This window comes from Lontra canadensis, unplaced genomic scaffold, assembly GCF_010015895.1.
Source record: "Lontra canadensis isolate GAN:19392208 unplaced genomic scaffold, GSC_riverotter_1.0 scaffold161, whole genome shotgun sequence".
Lineage (NCBI taxonomy): Eukaryota > Metazoa > Chordata > Mammalia > Carnivora > Mustelidae > Lontra > Lontra canadensis.
Window position 1 is genome coordinate 2,388,572 of NW_022631155.1, and position 26,558 is coordinate 2,415,129.

At 42.4% G+C, this 26,558-nt stretch overlaps 1 long non-coding RNA gene across 2 annotated transcripts; it reads right to left on the bottom strand.

Moving 5' to 3' along the window:
- Window positions 1–2,514: 2,514 nt before the first annotated feature.
- Window positions 2,515–24,741, bottom strand: LOC116859750. 2 transcript variants are annotated; one of them, XR_004381204.1, is made up of 4 exons: window positions 24,582–24,741; window positions 7,054–7,257; window positions 3,842–3,927; window positions 2,515–2,572 (listed from the first exon to the last, which is right to left on the bottom strand). It is a non-coding gene; the product is annotated as an uncharacterized LOC116859750 (long non-coding RNA). The 2 variants fall into 2 exon arrangements; XR_004381203.1 differs by lacking the exon at window positions 24,582–24,741 and having other exon boundaries at window positions 7,054–8,028.
- Between the last annotated feature and the right edge of the window lie 1,817 nt (window positions 24,742–26,558).

Consider the following 26,558-nt stretch of genomic DNA (forward strand, 5'->3'; position numbering starts at 1 on the left):
TTCAGACAGGTTCCTTCAGATTAAAGATAAACTCTAAACATTTTGTAGGACTTTCACCTCCAGGATCATAATTCCCAAAGCACTGATGATAAAAACAAAACAGATGAATGAAGAGTTGGTTTTGTTTGTGGTGTTTTTTATTTGTTTGTTTGTTTGATGTTTGTTTTAAGAATTTTTATACTGAGTGATCAGGAATACTCAGAATCATTCTGCATGAAGGACTGGGACAGGGTATTATAAAACCATCATTGCTAAATTCCAGAAAGTATTCATTTCTTCCAGGGCGGAGTAGAAAGGGGCTTCTCAGAGGCAGCTCGGTGACCACAGGACACCTGTCCAAGTAGACCGTGCCATCTCCTTGCAGAGCTTTTTCTTCCTGAGAGTTTCTCTGTTTATGTCTGGAGGAATTTGTGCTGTGCTTCTTTCAGCAAGAGAGACAGCAGCCCAGGAAGGGTTCACAGCCAACTAATACAAAGATGAAGCAATAGGAATATAATGGGCATTTCATCAACCCAAAAAGCACTACCGAAACAGGAGAGAGGACCTCCAGCAAACGCTGTGTCCCCAGCGTGTGTCTCCGCAGCAGCCCAACCATACTCCCTGTTTGAGCGTGGCACCCATTTGGAAGATGGTGTCAGCAATAAGAACAGTGCTTATGGCTTTGGACCAGAGGGTAACGCTACCTATGCCTGAGTCAGGGTGTACTGTGAACAGCAGCCGCAGACTCTCATGTGCAACGCATTCTTAAATGACTTGATCTTTGGCTGCTCATTTGATCGTGGCTACTTGTGAAGTAGAACCACCTACATGAGTGAAACTGCTTGCTCCTTTATATCTGAATTGGGTGTGAAGTATTCACACTTAGTTTTAAATACGGACCTCTGTATGTTCTGGGACGCGACAATACTTCAAAGACAGTAATGAAATCAAACTGCAAATTTCTGACAGGGCAGTAGGTGCAAAACTATCCAGCTTTGCCATCCTTCCTTCCCAACCTTTCCTCCAAACCAAATATCTCCCTTCCCTAGGCCAAAGATAGATCACATACATTTCATATTAGTGCAGAGAGAGCTCTAGTTCCAAGCCATACAGGATGCTCAAACCTCTGATTTACAAGGTCCCTAGGGCTGAGGATCACAGTTTCGTTTTTTTAATAGCTTTGTCTTCCACCTTCTGCGAAACTAAACAGAAGTTCTAGGAATATCGACAGAATTGTTACCATGGATCCAACCTCTTGAATTCAAGGGATACTCAAATCATCTTCAGAGAGCTAAAAATCTCAGTTCTTAAAAATCTGACCCACATCCCCCTCCCAGTCTTTTTCTCCAGTAGCTTCCTGCCAACACACACACCACACTTCACTCTACTACACTGCTTGTGATTCCCCAAGCCAGTTGTGTATTTTCCTGCCTTCAACCTCTGCTCATGCCAGTGCCTGATCTGGAATTTTCTAGCCAGTGCTTAGTGTTACAGTTATTTGTTGATGTGCCTTCCTCTCTTACTAGCCTGTGAGACAACCCAAGAGCAGGGACAGAGTATGCCTCGTCTATGCTTTCCCAGCACTCAGCATAGCTCCTAGGCAACAAAAGGTACTCAATAAATATGTGCTAAAAAAAAATCTTAACAGGTACCACAAACCATTTGCCAATTTCTTAAAGTAACAAATGTATCAACTGAAACATACTAGTCCACAGGATGCTTCAAAAAGGTCAATATGAAAGCTCCTCTAGAGCCTAGACAAACAAGGGAAAACTTTACTTCTCAAAATACTACTTCAGTGTGGCCAGAAGGCATGAGGAGCCCACAGAAGTCTTCCAACCCCAAAACAAGGTATAATGTATGTTTCTGGATCCTCCATATGTTGTCAGCGTGGAGCAAAGACAACTCTGGATAGGATTCTGTTTCTCACCCGGGCATTCAGAAATTAAAAATGTGGCAGGAGAACATAGGCATAGATCTTAATTAGTGGATCTGTGATGCTCATTGAATTGAAATTGATGCAGAATAAGCAAAAACAAAGTATACTCTCCCCCCTCAATGCAAAAGGGTGGCCCAGGAGTCCAGGTGGTCCACAGCAACACTGAAGGATGGACTAGGAGTAAACTAAAAGACTGAACAGTAACATTTACTACATCCATGGGGCAGAAATGCCACAACAGCTTCTCCAAACCCCCCTGAATTGGTTTGGGGCTCTAAGCACCACAAATGTGATTAAGAACTTTTAAATTAGATACACTGTGGGTAATATACAAATGACGGAGTGCTATTTATTGCATAAGTCAAACGCTACCCTACTTATATGTCACCAGAGTTTGCTGATTTGTACCTTTAGACATAATTTTTACCCACAAGTCTGTTGTCCTGGAAGAAAAATGCCACCTGCAAGCCTCTGTGGAAAGGGATGGGAGGCAGGGGTAGAGATAAGTGTGGAGAGAGGGCCAGCGGGCTGACAGTGGTCACCAGTGATTTGTGTCAAGGCACTTGTCTGGCCTTCCCAAGGACCTTGAAGTAAAACCAGCTGCCAGAAGCAGGAGCAATTCAAGTCCATTTGCCAGAAGGGCAAGGATAAAATCTGTGGGTAAAGAAAGAAACATCACCTTTGGGTTCCAAAGAGGGACCTGGGCGTAGTGACTATTAGGAAAACAAAAAGGAGACAACTATTTTAAAAAGACACATGATGGTGTCTCTTTAATAACCACAGTAGCCTGTGCTGAAGGTTAGAAGGTATTTAGAAAATAATCGATAACCTTCCCTAACAGCTTTTGGGGGAAATGGTGGTAACCCATTCATTGGCTTCTCCTTGGCCATGTGCCAGCGACACATGGCGCTCTGGATTTCTCCCAGTGACAATTCACCCGCAAGAGTCTATCTCACACTGGACCGCAGAGGAAAGAGAAAATTGTCAAAAGGCTACAACATCCAGATTTTGCTAATGAATCCTGACAGTTAGCTGTTTGTTACCACATAGCATTTTATTTCATTGGAGGCTGGCAAATCCCCTGTGGCTTCTTCAGTTGATGCTTCCTCGAGAGAGGAGGCAGGAACTCCATGTGGGTTCAAATCCAAGTGAGGTTCAAGATGCCCACAGCTTTCCATGGATGTGTAACCTGACTATGGGATAAAGGAGACCATTTCCCATGTTTTATAGCAGAACTTTCACAGTGGTAGTGACGACTCCAAAGAGCAATGCCAAGAGAGCAGGAGAAGGAGAATGAGCACAGATTAAACAGACTCAGAATGTGGAGGACCACAGAGTTGTCCCCAGTAGGGCTTACTGGCCAAGTTACAATGATTAAAAAAAAAAATGACAAACTAAAGCTAGTCATTTCAGAACGCAGTCTTGTTAGGAGAGACCCTCCAGCAGCGGCAACACTAATCACCAGGCAGGTGGGAGCCCCAGGGTTTCCACACGGTTTTATTTGGGTTAGACCCTAGCTGGCAGACAGACGGAGCCCAGAACCCCAGGGAAAGGCCCAGCCAAGCCTAGGCTGGATGTCAGAGCCTACCAAGGAGGACAGCCTTCGTTGGGTTCCTGGAGCACATCCCAGTTTCACCCACACTATCAAGTCAACAAGAAGGCTGCAGATTCATGAGCTCCCGTGGGACTCAGGGGCTCTTCCCAGGGGCACTTAATACTTGAGGTATCAAACTAATCCAGATATCACCTACTGGCTGGGGGGTGCCATGCCTTCTATCCTGCCAGTATTGTTCCTGATGCTACAAGTACTGGGAGTCACTGAGTCTTCAGGCTGCTGATGTTTGGGTACCTACACAGATCAGGCGTGGGGCAACCACAATCTGACAGTCAGGTAGCAGGACTGGAATGCAGGGTCTACCTTACCATTGTGCTCTGCCAAGAAGGTCCTCCATCGTGTGGGGCATCCAGTGCCATGTAAAGGAATGGAATTCAGCCTTTGAGTCAATGACCTAGGGCATTAAATCACATTTTATCAATACCTAAATGATACCAATAGATAAAAAATTCTAGCATTAACATTTCAGTGTCAGTGGTCTCAGAGAAATCTTCGACATATGCACCAGATGGATTCACTCTTTTAGATTTAGTTCCCTTCTCTCAGCAAACTCCTGCAACACCAAAGGAATAATTACCGCTCAGTGGAACACTGCAGAGTGCTCGCCAAAAAATAAAGTCACATCAATTTAAACCAGCAAATGTGAATTTTTGGAAGAGAAAAGTATTCTCTTTCCAGAGGCAATTATTTGTCTCTTCAGAAATGTTTGCCAATATAAAATCCCCCTCCCCCACTGTGGAACTCAAAAAATGAGAATCACAGTAGTGTATCTGCTTGAAAGGGGCTGGAAGGCACCAGGCAGAGGGGCAGAGATGGCTTTGCACAGAGCCCTGTGCACTGCTAAAGGGTGGACAGTCTAAATCCAAAGCTCGTGGGCAGCTGAAGGCATTCTCCCAAAGGAAAGACAGCAAATGGCAGGATGAGCACCATTTTCTTCATGTATACCCCACCTGACAACTACAAGGCACTTCTGTATCCATTCTCAGACCAGACTTGCCTGACATCTCAGCAAGGTAGGCAGGGCAAGGACTGTTGGTCCATTTGCAGCTGAAGAAGCTGAGGTGTGACTTCACTTCAGACCTGCCTCTGTCTCACAAACATGGCATTGTCCAGGCGGCAGTGGACACATTTCATCTCCTCCACCAGCCCCCGCATCTCAACCACACCAGCCGCTGCTCTTAATTCATCGAGGAAAACGGCCTCTGTCTTATGTTTGAAGGCAGCTGTTCAAAGCCCTTCACATCCACACCCAACTGCCTCCTGCTGCAGGCTGCTAGTGGGTCGAGTCGAACTGTCACTGGGCACTACAGGAAGCATCTTTGCTGCATGCCTTCCTTAGGCAAGTCAATGAATGGGGCTCCCTTGCTACTAAAGAGTTTGCTTGCAATAGTTCATTTTGATTCCTTCTTAAGGCAGTAATGGCCCCATTGCTACTACTTCCCCATACCCTAAAGAGCCACCAAAGCACTGACAGCCACCTAGGACCTCAAAGAACCATGATCCACCCCCACCCAACCCCCATCCACATAGACATTTAGAACACCTGTCAACAGTATCACTCTGAGACTGGGATAGCCGGTCCCTGGCCTAGGCATCACAATTTAAAGGGCCTTCCTCTGGCTCTGCTTTAACCATACCACTCCCCACAGAGCAAGGAGTCCATGGGGCCAAGGGACTTGCCTACTCCAACTCTATGCTTCCCTCTTCTACAGTATAATCTCAGAATATACAAGACCTTGAACTCCCTGGCCATATGCCCCAAGCCTGTGTCATGGCCCGTGCCATCCTCTTCCCTAGCTCTGTCTTTCCAAGGATGGGCACATCTCTAGGCCTAAGACATTGGAGGGGTAGCCATGAGACAGCTGTTGCCCTTCAACCCAGTAACATTGGAATTTGAACGTGTGGGCTATAATGATACTTCCCAAACTTGAATGTGACTGTGAATCACCTGGAATCTTACTAAAATCCAGATCTTGGTTACAGGGCATTTGGGGGTCTCAGTCAGTTAAGCATCCAACTCTTCATTTCAGCTCCAGTCATGATCTCAGGGTCGTGAGATCAAGCCCCATGTTGGGCTCTGTGCTGAGCATGAAGCCTGCTTAAGATTCCCTCTCTCCCTCTCCCTCAGCCCCTCCCCCCACCCCACCTCCATGTTTTCTTCCTCTCTCTCTCTCTCCCAAAAAAAAAAAAATTCCAGGTAATCCAGGTTAAGTAGGCCTAGAGTGGGCCCTGAGAGTCTGTAGTTCTAACAAGTTCTGAGGCAATGCTGATGCTCTAGACTGGGACTTTGTGGAGCAAGGCTTGTGTCTATAGGCATGTGCAGAAGGCCCCTCAAGGTAAGGACCAAGCCAAGAGGTTGGAGAGAAGGGGAAGCTGGCTGTCAGTCTGCATTTTGCACCCCGTCCCAAGCCCACCAAAGTTAGGAGTGGCCTTGTCTTTCATCATGTCTAGAAGTATCAAGAGTATGTCAACCATTTCTGGAAACCAAAGGAAAATCGTCAAGTGGTAAATACTGTTTGTCCCTCCTTCAAAGCCCCGAATCCCTTCCATCATCACCTCCCATGACAAAAACTGGAAGACTACCCTCTGGGACCCTGCACAATGACACACATCAATATTCAATATCAACTTTCTCCTTCCATGGACATTCACACAGTGTTTTACCCCCCTGCCACCACATCTGGCTCTCAGAATCATACATTCCATCTTGCTCAGCACTGGTCAGTATCAAAGACCAGAGACACAGAATTCAAGAAAGCTGGAGAAGAGATACAAGATTCTTCATGACAATATACCTTCTACCAAGTAATCCCATGCACTCCCTGGCCTAAAGGGGAAAGCAGGACACTAGGCGAGCCTGACCCATGTGCTTGTATGGTCTAACTCATAGCTGAGAGGTCATGAAGCCCCAGCCTCAGTCACTGGTCCACTAACTAGTTTGGGACAATCAATATTCAAATTACCATATCCACATGAGCAAGCCTGAAGTTTTTTCCTGCCTTTTATCATTGTAAAGAGAAGGGTAAAAACAAAAATAGACACAAAACCACAGAAATATTGTTTAATTGGAATATTCAACTAGGGGAGCAAACTACCAAGTGCATTCCTGAAGTACAGTTTTCAAAACTTTTTCAACATGGAATCACTTAAATCCAGTGGTAGTGAGGGCCCATATAACACAAATGAAAACAAAACTTCCTGTGGAGTATGAGATGGGGGTTGGCAGGCAGTACCAGTTTCCTTGGGACCCATTGACTGCTATACACAGAGGCCCCCAGGGAAGCTCCAAGAAACCTCTAGTACTCCAAAGTATCCCCTTTGGAAATCACTGATGAAGTACATGTCACTTATAAAGGTCAGATTTTTCCTAATCTCACTGATCAGCACTCAGGCACAAGCAAAGCAAAATAAGAAAAAGAAGTCCAATGAAGGAAGGCAGTCATGCCACAGCGGTCTGAGGTGCGGGTCTTAGAGCTGCCAACTGTTTAAATAATGCATCTGAGTGAAGACTCATGATTACCTGAGGAATACAGAACAGAATCTGAGTCCTAATTCTGCAGCTAACTCACTGTGTGACCTTAAATAAGGTCCTTGTCTTCTCTGAGCCTCAGACAAAAGATCCAGATGGCCCTTGTCCAGCTCTGATGCTCTGGGATTTTATGATATTTCAAGAGTCCATATTTAAGCAAAGATTCATGGTCATGTCATCCATCATGGATAGATGCTGGAGGAAAAGAAAGAAAGGAAATCTTTATGTTGTTCTGCTGGCACAGTTCTGTGCTTTCGTTCAGAAACTCAAAGCATTTTAATAGCTTATTCCATTGGATCTGTAGCAGAAAAACAAAAAGGAAATTAATCTTGAAGAAATCATATGTCTGCAATCTTTGAATATCTCTTACTCAGTAAGGTTCCAGCTACTTCTGTGCCTTGCCAGTCCTTTCTGACTTCTAGATAGAAGGAGAGAGAATAGTGTTTGACTTTTGGTGGAGAGGGAGGTGCTCTTGAGGGTATAAGGCCGAGGAAGCAGAGAGACCACCAGAAAGCATTGGCACTAGTCTACATCAGAGATGATGGGGACCTGAACCAAAGTCATGGCAATGGAGGTGGAGAGGAGAGGACAGATCCGAGTAGTATTCAGGAAGACACACTGACAGGACTGGGTGCTGGAGTTGAAGAGAAAGGGGAAAATGAAGGCCAAATGTCTCATCTGGGTGATGACACACGTGACAATGCCGTTATTCAAGTGATAACTGAGAAGGAAAAAGAGATTTGAGAGATAGGCTGATGAATTAAAGATTGGAATGTTGACTGGGGAGTACATGTGGACCATCAGGTGGAAATGTCTAGCCCGCATGTGGACATACCGGTTGCAAGTCCCACAGGCCTAGGCAGGAGCACATGCAACCATGAGATTAATTTGGAGGTCCTCGGCACACAAGGCTCCTGCCTCATTGCATACCTGCCACACTGCCTCATTTATTCACCAAAATATTTAGAGACCATACTTACTTTGCTAGGCAAGGAAACACACAGATGAATAAAAACAGACATGGTCTCTGTCCTTGTATAGCTTATAGACTAGCAGGGGAGACAATTAACAAGAAAAAGATACAAGTATCATTTTAAATTGTGACAAATATTATGAAGGAAGCAAATGGGTACAGTGATCAAGAATACCAGAGGGTGGAAGCGGGGGGTCTCCTGAAAAGGCCTTTAAACCAAGACTTGAAGGGCATAAGTGGACGAAAAACAGAATATGTGAAGACCCAGAAGCAGGAAGGAATGTAGTCACCAAGCTGGGAAACCTACTGACGGGGGGTTCTGTGGTATGCCTACAATATTTGCTGCTGCTGTTACTGATATTGAAATGGTAGTATTAAAATGCTGCAATAAAGGCATGATTATAAAATTATACCAAAGCCAAAACACTTGATGCCTATGAAATGGTGTTTAACAATTTTTCGTTGTCACTGATGGGACTGGATAGTAATGGTTACATGAGTCAGATGGAATATTAACGTGAACAGAACTTAAGCAAAATTGCCACAGAGCTCTGCATTCCATTACTAATAGCTCCGATTGCTTCAAATCTCGCCAGCACACTGAAGTCACACTCTGGGCAAAGTCACCGTTCTGTAGGATCTCAGTCAGACACTGTTACTCAGGAAGCAATACTTAAAATAACATTGCTTTTAATGATTAAAGAGAGGGTTGGCATAAACTGCAAAACAGAAAAAAAAATTCTATGTAGCCATTGGGGAAAGGATAAGTAGGTTGTGTTTTGCAATTCCTTCCTGGTGGGTTTGCAATTATTCCACAGCATGACAGCTAAAATGCCTAAGAAATCACTTACCTGAATCTCAGTAATAATTAGTTCTCTATCCTTTGTATATTCACTCTAAGTTCTGTTGACCTCACCACATGGAAAGACTGAGTTTACCCATTTACAGTTCTAAGTATTTATTCCTTGAAGGCAAACAAAAGTGTGCTGGGGGTTGAACAATTCCTGGCCAGCACTGTGTACTTTAACTAGGATGTTTAAGATGCATCAGTTGAATAATTAATGTATAAATCTTAGCCGGCTGGGTAAGGAAAATGAAAACAAGCTCTATTTGTTATAGACAGAGATTTAGCTACATTAAAAGTCTTGCTGCTTTTAAGATGAGCCTCTACGTCAAAAAGGGCAAAAGACAGAAACACTACTCTTTGTAGTCCAATTAAAGAGGAAATTAACAAATTGTGCTAATTTGTTGCACTGGTAATTTGTCTGAAAATTGTGGTGTTGCAGTATTACAATTTGGGTGTGGGACAGCATGCAAATGAAGAACTCACCAGCATTTACCAACTATTCGCTTACTTCCTCGTTTGTGAAACTACTCAGAATTGCACGGCCTGCCTGTGGTAAGCTATAATTAAGGTTATTTCTTATAATTAAGGACTATTTTTAAATTAACATTTTAAAGTCCACTGGCAGCCCCTATGTCTCTGGTCTCAGCCCGGCAGCACTGACGGGCAACCCATCCTACTACGGCCCTCAGCAAATAAGCCAGGTGCAATTTTGGCAAGTGACCCAAGTTCTCCGGCTTGCTGGTGGTGTGTGCATCACTAGGGGGTAGCAGCCCCATCGGAGTCCCTGGAACACAGCAGCCTCTGGTCTATTGCACCTGCAGAGGCCGAGGAGCACAACTGTTCAATCCTCATCGCTTTGGCTTGTGCCATTTCCACAAATGTTTAAATGGCCCAACAGAGCACAGACTATCGTCAACACCCCTGGCTCTGGCAAAAAAAGAAAGGCAAAGGATCTATTTGTAGTTTGATTTTGACTTTGGGGCTTTTCATAGGTTTAGCTCAAATGTGGTGCTGAGGCTGTATTTCTTTCCCTCAAGTCAAACAAGTCAAATCCCAAAGGCCACAGAATTCTTTTTTTTTTTCTTTCTTTTTTTTTTAATTTATTTTCAGCATAACAGTATTCATTGTTTTTTCACCACACCCAGTGCTCCATGTGCTTTAGAACTCACAACTGAGGGGGGCCTGGGTGGCTCAGTGGGCTGAAGGCTCTGCCTTCGGCTCGGGTCATGATCCCAGGGTCCTGGGATCGAGCCCCGCATCGGGCTCTCTGCTCGGCGGGGAGCCTGCTTCCTCCTCTCTCTCTGCCTGCCTCTCTGCCTACTTGTGATCTCTGTCTGTCAAATAAATGAATAAATGAATAAATCTTTAAAAAAAAAGAACTCACAACTGAGAGATGAACCAAACATCTTTATCATCTCAATTCTCATTTTATGAGCAGAGAAACTGAGGCTCTGTGAGTTTAGATGACTTGTCTAAGAGCACTGGCTAAAAACCAAGAGTTTTGGTCCCTCCTGGCAGGGCTCTTTCGAACACACTACACATCACCTCCTAAAGTCAGCCTGCTAGAAAACAAATGTACAAGCAGTGAGTTGTAGGGAGTAATTTACTGGTACAAAGAGATATCTATGAGGTTATAGGTGAATATAAACTCCGAAGCTTCCACAGAACGGCCTGATTATGGAGCTGCTCATCTTGCCTCTGCAGTCAGACCAAAGCTTAAATCCTGCAGGAACACCATGGCCCAACCAGGGTTTGACTAGCTTAAACTTGGACTATGTGCCCATCATTCCATGTATCTATTACCCTCGATTCTGACAAATCTTCCTGTGGTCTAGCTCATGACAACCATTCTTAGCTTCCTGCTTAGGCTTGTTCATAGGTTCTCTTTCTCCCTTCTTCCCAATGGCCATCCCAACCATATTCCCTGTCCTTATATCCTGAATCCCTACTGAGACCCCACCTAGACTTGTAACAGACCCTCTTTCATGATCTACCAGTTCCTGTGGACGAAGACCAGGGGCAGGGAGTGAGGTGCAGAAGGCAGGAGTATTTAAGCATTCACTTTTTCAAGATATCTACTAGAAGCTTCACTCGGCCACCCCTTGGCATCACTACCTGCAATGAAAAAGGATAATCAAAAGCTAACCCGGGGCCTTCTGAGATCGTGAAGGGCCTACTGAACGAAAAGATTAAAGTAAGCTGCTCCCACAATTAGGGCTGAGTCTGTATTCTTATATTCTCCGCTTTTCAAAGTTGTTCACCTCTATATGGTTTAAAGCAACTTTTTCCCAGCTAGAATATTTGTGAGGTACTGTTCTGGTGATGTTTTTAAAAGAGCCAAGAAGTGGGGCACCTGCCCGGCTCCGTCAGCAGAACGTGCAACTCTCAATCTCAGGGCTGTGAATTCAAGCCCCACGTTGGGCATAGACCATACTTAAAAATACATAAATAAATAAATAAGAGCCAGGAAGTCATCTAAGTTATCATAAAGATAATTCCTCATCAAACAGCATAGGTGGACATCTTCCATTTAGAGACACAATCTCTGTGTACAGAAAGTCAGCAAGCAAATTAGGCCTCCTTTTAGCAAATGTGTTACATTAGTAATTGGCAATAAAATAAATACATAAAAATATAATTCAATTCAAACTACTGCTAAATTTGTGATAATTCAATCATGGGCTGGCATATTTTACCCTTCCTCTATTTAAGAAACACCAGCAACAGGTTTCTGAGTAAATTAGGAGTATAAACATGAGCTCTTAGGGGATGTTTAACCCAGTTCAGAGAACAACCTGTTTCCAAGCTCTCTGACAACACTCATTTGCATAGAAATAATTAGTGTGCTAATTTCAAATGATCTTTACCTACTCATTGTAGCATACTCTAGCAAGACATCTACTTGACAATATTGTTAGCTGTTTATAATATCATTTCTGCTTGCAAATAATAAAAATCAATCATTTTAAAGTAAACCATTAACTCAGAATTGTCCAGACATCAGAATGCCCAGCTTTCCTTCCCCACCCCCACCCTACCCCCTTCCACTGCCCATCTGTGTGAGAGAGACCTTAACTGCACCCACAGACACTTTCTAGCATCCACTGAATCGTCATTAAAGAGCATTAGAGCATTTAGAATAAAAACATCTATGAATGCCCCATGCAGTAAGATCTGAAGCAGACTGCCTAGTTATTAGGGTTACATAAACCTAGACACCACTTAGGAACCAAAATGCCTAGGGCTTTAAGAGATTTTAAAGAGAAAGAAATAACCATGCACCTATATTGCTTTTACAATTTAAAAAAAAATCTAAGTAGTGTAAAAATTCTCAGAGAAAGGGTAAAGAAGTGTCCTGGGGTGCCTGAGTGGTACTGTGTATTAAGTGTCTCTTAGTTTCTGCTCAGGTGGTGAGCTCAGGGTTTGAACAGAGCCCTGCTTTGGGCTCCACACAGAGCCTGCTTCGGGTTCTCTCTTCTTCTCCCTTTCCCTCTGCTCCTCCTGCTCATTCTCTCTCTCTCTAATAAATAAATAAATCTTAAAAAAAATAAGAAGTGTCCTAAGAACTCAAACATTACGTAAGCCACGAAAGAGAGCTCAGAGGTCATCCAGGATGACTCTACCCCTGGCAACAAAACTCTCAGCAGAAGCCCAGAAACCTAGCTTCTGCTTAAAGACCCCAAGAGTCTCAGACCTTCCCCTCTCCCAAAACTCTTCCCATCATTCAACAGCTCAGAGGCATTAGAGTCTTTCTTTAGGCGAGGTCAAAATATGCCGCCCTGTACCTCCCACATATTGGCCCAAGTTTCTTGGGGGAGGGAAACTGAGGTTTTTTATGGTTCTGTACATGGTATTTTTCACAAACATGTTCTCACTGGATCTTCCCAGTAACTCTGCAAGGCAGATACTCCTACTACCCTTGCTTTACAGATGAAGACGTGGAGGTTACAAGGTTTGGTTCCCGCTCAGGGTTGCAGGTGGCAAAGTGGCAGAGGTGGGGCTTCAACGCAGGTTCCCTAACTTCACCTTTGATACCATTTTCACTACCCCACCTTGCCTGACTGCAACATCCAATACAAACACACAAAAAGCTTCTGTTTATCCATGAGAATAACCCCTGAAGACAAAAAGGGATAGAATCATTGAAGATGCACTCTCCACACACTCCCCCTGAGGGATTTCTGCTACTCCCATGACTTTAAACGCCCCATAGGGAGAGGTCCAGGTCTGTATCTCCAGCCCAGGCATTCACCTTGAGCTCCAGAACAAAACAGCCACCCTCCCATCTGGATGTCCCACAAAACCTCAGATATAACAGGTACCATGTTGAATTTATCCATTATTCCCCCATTCTCTGTCCGCACACCATTTCTGATCTTGGTCAGAAGTACTACCCTCTACCCAGGAAGCCATGCCAGAAACCTGGAAAATTATCCTGGACACCTCTCTCCCCAAAACATCATAAGGATTCCACCACTTTGAAATCTGGTTTCATCTGCTTCTTCTTCTCCATCCCCATTGCTACTGACTTATTCCATCCACCATGAAGTCTCAGACAAATTCCACATGCTACTGGGCAAATCTACCTGCCTCCATGTAGATCACCACCAGAGCGATCCAATATGACAATCTATGCCCCTCTCCTGCAACCAACCTTTCAATGGCTTCCTGTTGCCTCCAGAGGTGAATGCCAAACCCAGCTGATCAAGAAAATCACTGGGCATGTGGATGGGACATCTTTCTATTTTTTAAGTGCCCTGGGTGATTTGAGTGAGTCAGCAATGGTTGGGAACTAATGGTGTACCAGGCAATGTTAACATCCTCAATGGCCTGATTGTTGGCTACCTGTCTAGTCACTATTCCTACAACTTCCCCCTTGGGAAGGAACACTCCAGCAATCCCAAAACATACCATGCTGGATGGCAATTCTGCGCCTGCACTGATGATGACCTCTCAGCCTAGAATGTTCTCTCTACCTTTGACCAACCTCTATTGGCCTTTCAAATTTTAACTGAGGTGTAATTTCTTCAAGAAGCCTCTCATAACCTCATTAGACTGGACTAGGCAGCCCCCCTCCTCTGTCACCCCACAGCATTACACAGAGTTCTCTATCATAACACTCAGCACATTAGTGCTGAAATTATTTCCCCATTTGTCTGGATCCTTGACAAGCCTATAAGCTCCTCAAAACTAAGGAACTAAGGAACATGCTGATTCATCACTGGCAATCACATAACAGGTGCTTACTAAATGTTGACATGCAATGAACCTGATTTCAAGTTCAAGGCTTTACGCTGACTTACTCTAGAGTTGGATTTTAGGAAACTCAATTCACAGGCTTGGGTCTCAGTTCCCACATCTGTACAATGGGATAATAAATCTCCATGCTCATTCATATGCCAAACATGTGAATGTCTACTAAAAGCCAAGTACAGGACTGTGTGATGCCTGAATGAATCAATTAATGTATGTGAAGTGTTTCTATAAACTGTTACACAGTATTGCAAAGACATTTCTACAATTTAAGTTTTCCCTTAGTCTCTCTGAACCAGAAATAATAATCTCGTTCCATAAAACCAAAGTCTACTAAGTATTAATCCCTATTAGGCTCATCAAGGTATCAGATAAGAAAGCCACTTAGTCCAGAAGGAAGTACACTGGCCTAACTGGGATTGGAGGTCCACCGGAGGAGGTCCGCATAGTGAGAACCCACTTTAGCAGGGGCAGGGCTAATCTCCCAAGGACACAGACTTTACAACTGAACATTACTAAAAAAGAAAAACTAGCAGAGCCACAATCCACACCCACCTCCCACCATTGACCTCTGTCTTCCTGTGCTCAGGTTTCCATGGTAAAGGGTGTAAAACCCAATGCAGCAGGCTAGACTGGGCTCAACAACCTGACTCTTCCAGGTCTTCCTGAAGCCTATCTATTCAGGTGAGTAATCAGTTCCCTGAGATTTTCCTGGGGATCTCAGTCCCGGGAGTAGCAGTCTTAAAGTTCAGTCCCACACAGAGCCCATGGAAACCACACTGATGTGCTGACCCTGAGGAATCTGAGCCCAGATTAGCTCTGGCCTATTCTCTACCAAACTGCACTGTTGCCCCTGAGGGCTTGTATTCCGCAGGCCCAGAGGGGACCATAAACTCCCCAAAGCCCTGGGACTAGACGTTCTTGGACATGTTCTAAGCTACTACTCTCTCCCGTCAAGTTGTTCATCCTCTAGAGGGAGGTCCTAGTCCATAAATTGCTTCTTAGAACCACAAGCCCTACAGGCACCTAGAGATGACACCATGTGGCATTAAAATGCCCATCCCCCTAAGGGATCTGATCTCTCATTGCTCCAGAAGTAACTCTTAGAGTTGGGGGAGCTATCAGAAGTGACTCTGAGAGCTAGGCAAAGAGAGGCACTTCTTTCATGTACAGAGCTCCTAGAAAGTATCATGTCCCCATTCAGTGAAACAGATTCTTATCAATCGTCCCCTCTAATACCAGCCAGGTGATCATGCCTATCTCCAAGAAAGCACAAGGTTTGAGCTTGTCAACTAGGATTGAAAATAAAAGATCTGAAATCTCTGTTATCATATTATTTCACACTCAATGCCATGTACAGTTAGACTTCAGGGACCACAATCCAGCCCACAGAACATCTTAATCATTCATTCAACAAATATTTACTGAGCACTTATTATATAGCTGGAAAAATAGCCACAATCTGTCCTTGGAGAGCCCACAGCCCAGAAGGGAAGACACATAAACAAAAGAGCTACTTATAGTATGACATTGTGTGAAGTACAGAAGAATCTCAGAGCTGGGTGTAGTTCATTGTGCTGGAAAAAGGCTTTCCAGAGCCCGGACAGGGCTTTGAAGAACAAAGAACAAAGGCAGACAAGGCAGGCAAAGGAGTCTGAGCAGAGGGAATGTGTTAAATGTCCAGAGTATTGCTGGAAACTAAGATAAGATGGGGGTAGGAGAGTAAGGAAAAATGAAACTAAAGGAGTAGGTAGGAAGCCTGACAATATGCCAGGCTAAGGAGCTTGAGCTATATATACTCTTTTGGAAAAGTGAGGCACCACCAAGGAGACTATATATATTTTCTTCTTTTTATTTTGTTATTGTTTACTATTGTCTTTGTTTTTGTTATTTGCAATGCAATGGCATAGCTAAGTTTTCAGTTTGGAGAATCACTTTGTGTCAGTGGTCAGGGTGGAAAGGGCTGCAGGGGCATGGTGAGAAACTAGACACAGGAAGACCAGACTGAAGATCCCTAAAATAATCTAAATGAGAGATGATAAAAGCTGGAACAAAGAAGTAGCATGGGGATAAAAACTACAGATTAGACTCGTGAATGTTTGGCTTCGGGGAGAGAGAAAGAGGAGAATGACGGCCAGATTCTGTCCTAAGAACATTCAATGGCTGGTGCTGCAGTCAACTGGAAATATGAGAGGTGGAACAAATCTGGGGGCAGTTGAGATGGGAATAGCTCAGTTTAAACAGAGTTTGAAAAGTCTGTGCAGTAGCAACGTCCTGCAGATAGGTGGATGAATATGTCTGAAGTTCTCAAGATATTCCAGGACTAGAAATATATATATTAGGGAGTTACAAGTGGGTAAATGATAGTTTTAATCTTGGATGACATTAAAATAACCAAGCCAGAAAGTATACATGATCGCAAATGAGGATTGCCAAGAAAGGGGCGGGTCATTCAAGGGGCAGGCAAAAATAACCTGAGATCAAATGATCAGAGAAAGAGAAGAGGAGAGTAAGGGATTGAGAAAGTCAAAAAGGAACAGAGATCAAGAAGTCAAAAGTAAGGAGAAAACAGATGCAAAATATTTAGGAAAGGGCTGCCTGGGTGGCTCAGTGGGTTAAGCCTCTGCCTTCGGCTCAGATCATGATCTCAGGGTCCTGGGATCAAGTCCCACATCGGGCTCTCTGCTAGGCAGGGAGCCTGCTTCCTTCTCTCTCTCTCTCTCTCTCTCTCTCTGCTTCCTTCTCTCTCTCTCTCTCTCTCTCTCTGCTTGCCTCTAAAAAAAATATTTAGGAAAGCAACACAGAACTTAGCAATGAATCAACTCTTCCCTATCCAATTTCTCTTATATGCAGATATGATGCCAAGTTTCAAGTTTGGGTCATTAGAGGAATAATGGTATAATTAACAGAATCAAGCACACAGGAAGAATCGGATTCCCAAGCTTGGGAAGAAAGCTGATGAGTTTCAGTTGGGATATACTAATTTAGAGATGCAATCAGGACCTTAGTGTCTAGTAAGGAGAAGGGAATCTGAGACAATCTCAGGAGAAAGGTCAGAGTTGGAAGTAAGTATTTGGAAATCATCTGTCTGAAGATATTAGTGGAATCCATGAAATTCCCATGGAAGAGAATATCAAAGGTGAAGAGGAAAAGAAGATATGTGAATGGCCAATAAGCATATGAAAATATGTTCAACATTGAGTCATTAGGGGAATGCAAACTAAACACAGCGAGACACCCATCTACACCTACTACAATGGCTGTAATCAAAAAGACTGACAATAACCGGTGTTGCTGAGGATATGGAGAAAATGGAACCCTCCTACCTTGCCAGTGGGAATGGAAAATGGTGCAGCTGCTTCGAAAAAGGCAGTTTCCAGGGAAAACAGTTTAGCAGTTTCACAAAAAGTTAAACATAGAATAGTTGTATGACCCAGCAATTCCACTCCTAGGTATCCACCCAAGAGAAATGAAAGCATATGTCCAAACAAAAACTTGTACACAAATGTTCATAGCAGCATTATTCATAATGACCAAAAGGAAACAACCCAAGTGTCCATCAACTGATAAACAGATAAACAAAATATAGTATATCCTTACAATGGAATATTATTTAGCCATAAAAGGGAATTGGACTTTATTAAAAACAATTTTCTTAATTGTGGGGCACCTGGCTGACTCAGTCAGTGGAGCATGCAACTCTTGATCTCGGGGTTAAGTTCAAGCCCCATGGTGTGCATAGAATTGCTTAAAAATAAAACCAGGTGGTGGGTATTAGGGCATGGATTGCATGGAGCACTGGGTGTGGTGCAAAAACAATGAATACTGTTACGGTGAAAAGAAATAAAAAATTTAAAAAAAAATCAAGAAAAAAATTTAAAAAATAAAACCTTTTAAAAAGTTTGTTTTTAATTGTGTTTTGTGAAAGGCATTGGTAAGAGAATGAAAAAAGAAGCTACAGGCTGGGAGAAATATTTGCAAAGTAACTATCTGATAAAGGACTTATATCTAAAATATACAAAGAATCCTTAAAACTTAACAATAAAGAAAAATCCAATTTAAAAATAGGCAAAGGATCTGAACAAAAACCTCACAAAGAAGACACAGATGGCAAGATGCTTCATGTTATACATCATTAGTGAATTGCAAATTAAAACAATGACGAGATACTACTATGTACCTAATGGGATGGTTAAAATCCAAATAACTGATGACATCAAATGCTAGCAAGGATGTTGAGCAACAGGAATTCTCACTCATTACTTAGAGGGAATGAAAAGTGGTGCATTCACTGTGGAAGACAGTTCAGCAGTTTCCTACAAAAGAAGGCATACACTTGCCATATGACCTAACAATTATGCTCCTTGCTTTTTATCTTTAAGTGTTGAAAACTTAGGTCTACACAAAAACCTGCACACAGATAATGAGAGCAGCTTTATTCATAGTAGCCAAAGCCTGGAAGCAAGCATGATGTCCTTCAGTACAGGAATCGATAAAATTAACTAGGGTACACCCAGACAATGGAATATTATTCAGCCCTAAAAAGGAACGAGCCATCAAGCCATGAAAAGCCATGGAGGAACCTTAAACACGTACTACCAAGTGAAAGAAACCAATCTGGAAAGACTCCCTACTGTATGATTCCAACTACATGACATTCTGGAAAAGGCAAAACCTTGGAGACTGTGAAAAGGTGAGTGGTCGCTAGAAGTTCTGGCAGAGGAGGGAAGGACAACACTAAAAGTTCCCCGTGCTCCAACTATCTGTGGAACTACTCTTTAGGACACTACAATGGTAGACATGCATTATGCTTTTGTCAAAACCCACAGAATTGTACAACACAGTGAACCTTAATGCCAGCTCTGAACTTACTATATATTAATATATCACTGATACATTATGAGTTAACAATATTAAATCAATACTGGCTCATTAGTTATAACAAACACTATCACACCGGTCCAAGATGTTAGTGGGGAAAACTATGGTCAGGGAAGTTTATGGGAACTCTACACTGTCTGCTCAATCTTCTATAAACCTAAAACTGTTCTAAAAAATAAAGGTCTATTAATTTAAAAACAGAACACAAAGAGAGAATGAAGTACTAGCACATGTTACAATGGGATGAACCTTGGAAACATGATGCTAAATGAGAGAAGCCAGTCACAAAAGACCACAAATTATTGGTTTATTCTGTTTATATGAAAGGTCCGGAGCATGCACTTCTGCAGAGACAGAGAACAGGTTAGTGATTGTCTAAGCCTGGAGGGGGAGGAAGGGTAAATGGAGAATGACTGCTCATGGCTACGGGGTTTCTTTGTTTTTTCTTTTTTTTAATGTTCTAAAATTTATTGTGGCGATTGTAGAGATGGTTGTAAACTCTGAATATACTAGAAATGGCTTAAATGGGTGAATTGTATGGCATGGGGATTATAGGTCAAGAAAGCTTGAAAAATGCTAATAAATTTCAAAATCTCAAAATGGATGATCTCCTAGGAAACAGCAAATCAGACTCACAAAGAAATAGAAAACATGGGGCAAACTAATGCTGTTCAAAGCCATTTCCTCCGATGGTTATTACAACGCCTAGAGAGTTTCACAAGCAAGTTCTTTCTGTCTGACGAGGAACCAATAATTTCCATGCTCTGAAAGTAGCTCCTGGTATAGAGAAAAAGAAGGAAATAAGTCCCATTCATTTTATAAAACTAAAGTTAGCCTAACCACAAAACTTGGGAGAACACACACACAAACCCGCAGAGGAAGAAAACTGAAGACTAACACCAGTTACAGAGACGCAAAAATCCTAAATAAAATACCAGCAAACCAAACCCAGCAGGACAAGAATACACCACCACAAGCAAAAGGGGATTATTCCAGAATTGCAGTTTAGTATCAAAAACTCTAGACATATAGTTCATCACAACAGCTAGCCAGAAGAGAAAACCTGCATGAATGACTAAGAATATTTTAAATTTATTTTTTAAATCTCTTCAGTAAATAAGAAAAATATCTATACCAGAACAGCAAGATGGGCAAAAGGGTAGAGAAAAGAAAAAAAGTTCAGCTTCACTAGCAATCAAGCCAATACAGATCTTAAAATAAGGCACTAATTCTTTGCAATCAGATTGGCAAAAACCCCATCAGCGATAATCAAGATTTCAGACAGAAGGGACAAAGGGGCATCCCCATAATGTGCCTGTAAGATGACAGTATCCATCAAAAGCTTGCAAATGTGCATACATGTAGGAAGGAACAACTGCATATCTAGGAGTTTATTCAGAGGAAGCAATCAAAGATTTCTGCACAGACTTGGCCACAGAATACTCATCTTGCCTTTTCTTTACAGGAGGGGAAAACATTTCTCTTCCTAAATGCCCAACAGTAGCCAGTTGGTCAAATAAACGGGTATTTCCGCACAACAAAATGCTATATAACCACTGAAAATGTAGAAGAATAATGAACCTAAAAGAATGTTCAGAATATATTAAGTTAAAAAAAAACAACTTATAGAAGAGTATGTAGAATACAGGGAAAAGAAGACTGAACAGCTGTGACAAAAGGTTAATAGTGATTACCTCTGAGTGATAAGAATACGGGTGACTTTACATTCTCCATTTTGTAGATCTCTGCTTTCTACATCGTCTATGATAAACATATCAATTTGCTATAGAAAAATACAATGAAAGAGTGCCTTCTAATGTTCATACTCAACTCAGAAGTTCCACTTCTAAAAATTTATCCTGATGATCACACATCCATGTAAAGCTTTATGTACAAGACCATACAGTATTATCATTGCAAAAAAGAGGAGACCAACTAAATGTCTAGCAATAGTACTTATCAAATATGATATCCCTATAGGACGGAATAATGAGCAGCTACTGAAAGTCATGAGGTAGAAGAATATTTAAACACATAAGCAATTCAGTGAAAAGGCACATTTTAACACACTAAATACCGGGATGCCTCGATGGCTCAGTTGCTTAAGCATCTGCCTTCAGTTCAAGTCATGATCCCAGGGTCCTGGGATCAAGTCCCACAACAGGCTCCTTGCCCTGCCTGCTGCTCTCTCTGTTTGTGTGCTCCTCCCTCTCTCCCTGAAAAATAAATAACATCTTTAAAAAATATTAAATACAACACACAGCTAATGTTGTAAAGAACTATGTAGAAAAAAGGCTAGAAGGAAGTGTACCAACATGAACTTCAGCTATGACTCTCTCCAAGAGGTAGAACCACAGATGGTTTATTTTCGTCGTTGTGCATTTGACACACTTTCTACATTGAGATTTTAAACTCCAGAAAAAAAAATTAAGTTTGCATTTGAGGTGCAAGGAGAAAGAAAAGGTAGAACAATTCTCTTTGCTGGCATCATGCTGAGAGGCACTGATGTCAGGGCACACTGGTACCCCAAAACTGGTCCTGCATGAATGGGAAGAACATAGATTAAAACAAATGAGAATTAATATGTTGTCTACATAATTTTTAAAAAGTATAAACACAGGAAAACGTTGGAAATCAATATATCAAGATGTTAAGAACGATGAATTCTTATCGGTAGGAACATGAGCAGTGGCTACTGTTGTGGATGTGATTTTTCATTTAACTTTCCAAAAATAAAAAACTTACCTACCAAATGAAACCAAATGAGAACGCCATAGACAGTGGGATCATGTTTGATCACGTGTCTCGGAGACCGTGGGAGAGCTCAGTCTGTTCCTGGGTGTTGGGAGGGAGCATTCGCGGCCTCTTCTTTCCTCCCTTGGCCTCTGGGGTTGAACAGGGGCTCTGCCAGTGAAATAATGCAACAGTGCTGGTCTCTCCCTTCCAGTGCACGCCACGGAGCCCCTCAACCTATGCCAACAAGTCCCACAAATCAGGGCCAAAGACCACTAGCCTCTGGTCACACAGAGCCTCCAGTGAGAAGCATTCTCTCCCCTACCATGGCCCTCTACTCTAGCTCTTATGCACCCCCCACCCCGCACCCTGTCCCCAGGCTCTGAGCTCCTGGAGGGCCCAGGCGATGGTGTAGCTCAAATCTTGTCTCTGTGCCTACCATAGCACCTAGCACAGAGTAGGTACTCAGTTAACATTTCTAAGACTTGGAGAGGCAGGCAGGTATGGAGTAGCATCTTGGTGCTGATGGGAGTAGAGGAACAAGGCAACCCACAAGCATTTCATCCGCACAGGAATGCACAGCCCAGCCCACGGGCCAGGCGGCTTCAGGTAGCAGGCCGGGCTGCAGTAGTCTCATGGGTAAGAGTGCCACCTAGTGGAACAGGATAGGCATGGGCAGTGATGAAAGCAGGTCAACACCGAAATCAAATGATTCAGATCTTTGAAATAAAAATATACAGATCGTCACAATAAGTGGAAGAGTGCGGACCAGATGAACAGTCTGTGTAATGACACGGCAGCAGCAAAATCAATGTTGCATCAATATACCAACTTAACTGTGATGTAAGAGGTTTTCTTTGCTTCAGAGTTGACGGGACAGATCCCATCTCATCACCAACGGCTTACGTCAGACTCTAAGTGCCAAGGTTCCTGTGGATGCTATGGTACTCCCATAACTATAAAATTATTCTACCATTGTTTTCTGTACTATTTCTCTTACTTAGTGGGAAGATGACAGAATTTGTTGATCATCAAACTATGTAAAGAGACAAGTCTCGTTTGCTAAAAGTTCATACAATGAAAGGTACGGAAAAATAACCTTTTTTCATTAAAGCAAATTTTCCATTATATATTTGCTGGGCATCCCAAACCAATGACTAGAAAAACCCAGGTCAAAATTGCACTACCCTTGTATTTGTCCCTTCAAATACAAGCCAAATAGCGGCTGTCACACTGAGTGCAGGGAAATTCCTCCATGTCCTCTAACATCAGAATGAAATGAGGCCCCATTGCTCAAGCTCACAGGTGACAAGTTGAAAGCACGGGTTAAGCACCTCAGACTTGTCTATGTGATGTCCCCTCCTTCAACTAATAAACCAAAGATGGTCAGTGTGGACTTGGAGCTTCATGGAACCACACAGACTTCATGATGCCAAGAGTACTATACACAGCTTGAGAACCCCATTTGGAACAGGTGCCTTTGAAAGGCAAGGCAAAGGATCCTCTTTTTTTGGCAGCTGAACCAGAAGAAATCTTAGACTAGAAAGTCTGCAGAATTCAAGAGGTAACACTTCACGTGTTTTTAAACACCAGTGCAATAAGAGCTCACAATCAAGTTGGACAACTTCCTTAACACCTTTAATAATTACTAATTTAATAATTTAATAAATAAAATAATTTAATTTAATAATTTTAAAATAAAAAATAATAAATACAATTAATTTAATAATTAATACCTTCATACCAAGACTGTTGTAAGTTTCTTATTGATCTGTCTGCACTTATCTCAATGTGGGCCAAACCTACACATTTCAGCCTTATTAATATCCTTAGAGTCTAACTCTAGCCATTCCATATTTCTCCAACAACCCTTGTTCAAAAACCTTCAATGCCTGCAAACTGACTATCAAAGAGAGTTGAAACACCTCGGTTAGTATCCAAGGCCCTCAAAAATGTGGCCCCAACCTACCTTTCCAAACATGTTTCTGTAATTCTCCCAACATAAGCCTGTGCTCCAGCCAAACTAAATTGCTCATTGTTCAAGTGTACCAATATATATTTTTCACCCTTCTAGCAGTGAAAAAAAAATCAGATCACCCCAAAAGGTCATTGGGATCATCCCCAAGTACTGCAGAAAGCATGCCCAGAAGAGAAGTATCTTCAGAAATACCATCACACAAGATATGTATTTAAATACAGATTCATGGAAGATGAGTCAAGAATTTATACCTCTTAGTACTTGACCTGGGTTATTTTATGCCTATTCTGGTATTTATGGACTAGTCCACTGCTTCCCAAATGTTTCTTGAGTTTTGGCATTTCGTTGATTTGACTTGTGTTTTTTTTTTTTAACATAACTACCCCAACCCCAAAATGCTGTAATTTCAAAAAAACTGAAGTCAATTAAGATGAATTTGGCTTTGAGAATTTTAAAGTGATTTTGTGAGGCGTTTTGAGGTCCTGTGAAACACCCTGGAATGTCCCAAAAATGGAGCTCAGAATCAGCATCTTGGCAAATATGTTTGCCTCTCCATGTTTTACCATTACTACCTACAGAATGAGAACGAGCTCCTACTCCCAAGTCTCTCAGCCTGGGTGTCGTGAGACCACGCATGTATGTTATATATGAAGAACTTTGTTTCCCCAGAATGAGGGAGCCAAATACAACGCAGATAAAACGGATGTAGCTATGATTCCCAAATCCCCTTAGGATAGTAAAATCTCTAAATGGCTCCAGCAAAATATGAGGCACAAAGGTATAAAGTTCTTCAATAACACAAAGGTATAAAGTTCTTCCAGGCTACAGAAAGACATTTATGCTATTAAACTTACATTTGGAGACCACAATGCTTAGAAAGGTGTGCATCCAACATCCAAAAAGAACTGCCTGGGGAAGGAACCGGACTTCGGGCTAGCTTTAGCAGCTGTCAACAGAGGGGTTCCTTCGGAAGTAGGAAGGGGAGTTCAGGGCTTTGGGAAGATAATTGTCTCAGTCTCCACGGGGGGGCAGGGGGCGGATTCTCTGTTGAAATGTTTCTTTCTGCAGAGAGATCTGAAGTGAAGCACTGGGAGGAGAGGCTGGAAAATAAACATAAGGCTCCCTTGTGAGGAGTACATTCTGTCCCCACAAAGATATTTTGTTTGCAATCACAATTCAGCAAATTCTTTTTGATAGAATTCTTTCACTGAAACTGTCTCAGAGACATTGAACTTCTCCGAGCAGCAGTCTGTGGAGAATTCCAGTGTTAGAATATAACTATAACCATAAATAAGAGTCCTACAAGTCACCAGAGAGTCTTAGACCAAAGGAAGGGTGACAGACCATGCAGGCTACTTACTGCTCTCTCCAGACTGCACAAGAAACCTATCCCAAGTAGACTGGAAAAGAGTCCAAGTCATTCCAGAAGGATTACAAGAAGGCATCCAAGAATTGAAGACCTGTCTTAGAGCCAGAAAAGGCCTCCAGAGATCATTTGCTGTGGCCTTTTGGCAAAGAACAAAGGTTTATGTTAACTTTACATAGGTCTCCTGCTAAGAAGGTAGCACTTGGTAACCTCACATGAGAATAACTAATGTCAAACAACACCTGTGTATGATCTCAAATAATAAGATTAAATCACCCTTTCAGATTCTATGACTACTTTTTTTGCATAGAAAAAAAGGTCAGCATAAATTAGTCCCTTAGACAACCTAAAAGTGCCAGAACAGTCCCTCCTGCTTCTGAAGTATTTCTTCTTCCCCATCTTGCTGAGTAACAGCTTAGATCACTGGGTGCCTGCAGCCCTCATCAGAATCATAGGTGATTTTGACCTTTCAGAGGAAGACCCATCTCAAAGACCCAAAGAAAACCTTGAGGGATGCACTAGCACTTGGTCTCCCCAAGGCATTTCCCTGTGTTTAGAGAAGATGGTCTAGATTAAGCCAAACCCACCTTCAGAACTGACTAGACATCCCAGCAGGAGGCTACCACTTACGCAAATCCAAAACTAGGCAAAACAAAACACACAGCATAGCTCTGAGTTTCTGAAGTCTTCACTGTCCTTCCCTCCTCAGCCATAGGAGATCAGAAGTTCCAGAAATCCCAGGACTCAGCATATGGGCTGAAAGACAAGCAAACGGGAAATGTATCCTATCGCTGAAAGAGTTTCTTAGGCTTTCCCTCAGGATATTTACTGAATTCTGAAACTGCTGGGAAAAGGACAGAGGAGGAAGAACAGCATGCTGAGAGATCTCAAGCAGTGTGAAGGGGAGACCTAAAATTTAGTGTTGACAAAACAGCCTTCTGGAAAACCACCACTTACTTCCCCAAGCAGAAGGAATAGCTACAGGAATTTGAAATCTGTGGTGCACCAAGAATAGGCACAGTGAGAACAACCTCAAACCTAATCTAATTCCTAACAAGGGGGGGCGGGACTCAAAACTCTGTTCTAAAGATCTAGCAGAAGGAAATGTGTTTCCATTTCTAGGCATAAGAACTATTTACCTCAGTCTCTATTAGTCTCTACTGTCCTACACAAGATGTTTGGCTTCAAACAAAAAAAAAAATTAAGACACACAGAAAGGCAAGAAAAATCATACTCTTGAGAAAAAAAGCAATCATCAGAACCAGAATCTGATATGACATAGACACTGAGGCTATCAGACAAGGAACTTTAATTATGATTAACATGTTAAAAGCTCTAATGGGAAAGGTAGATAACCATGCATGAACAGAAGGCAACTGCAGCAGAGAAAAATGAAGTCTAAGAAAAAAAAAAAAACAATGGGAATGCTAGAAATGAAGAACATAGTAGTGAAGAGAAGTAATAT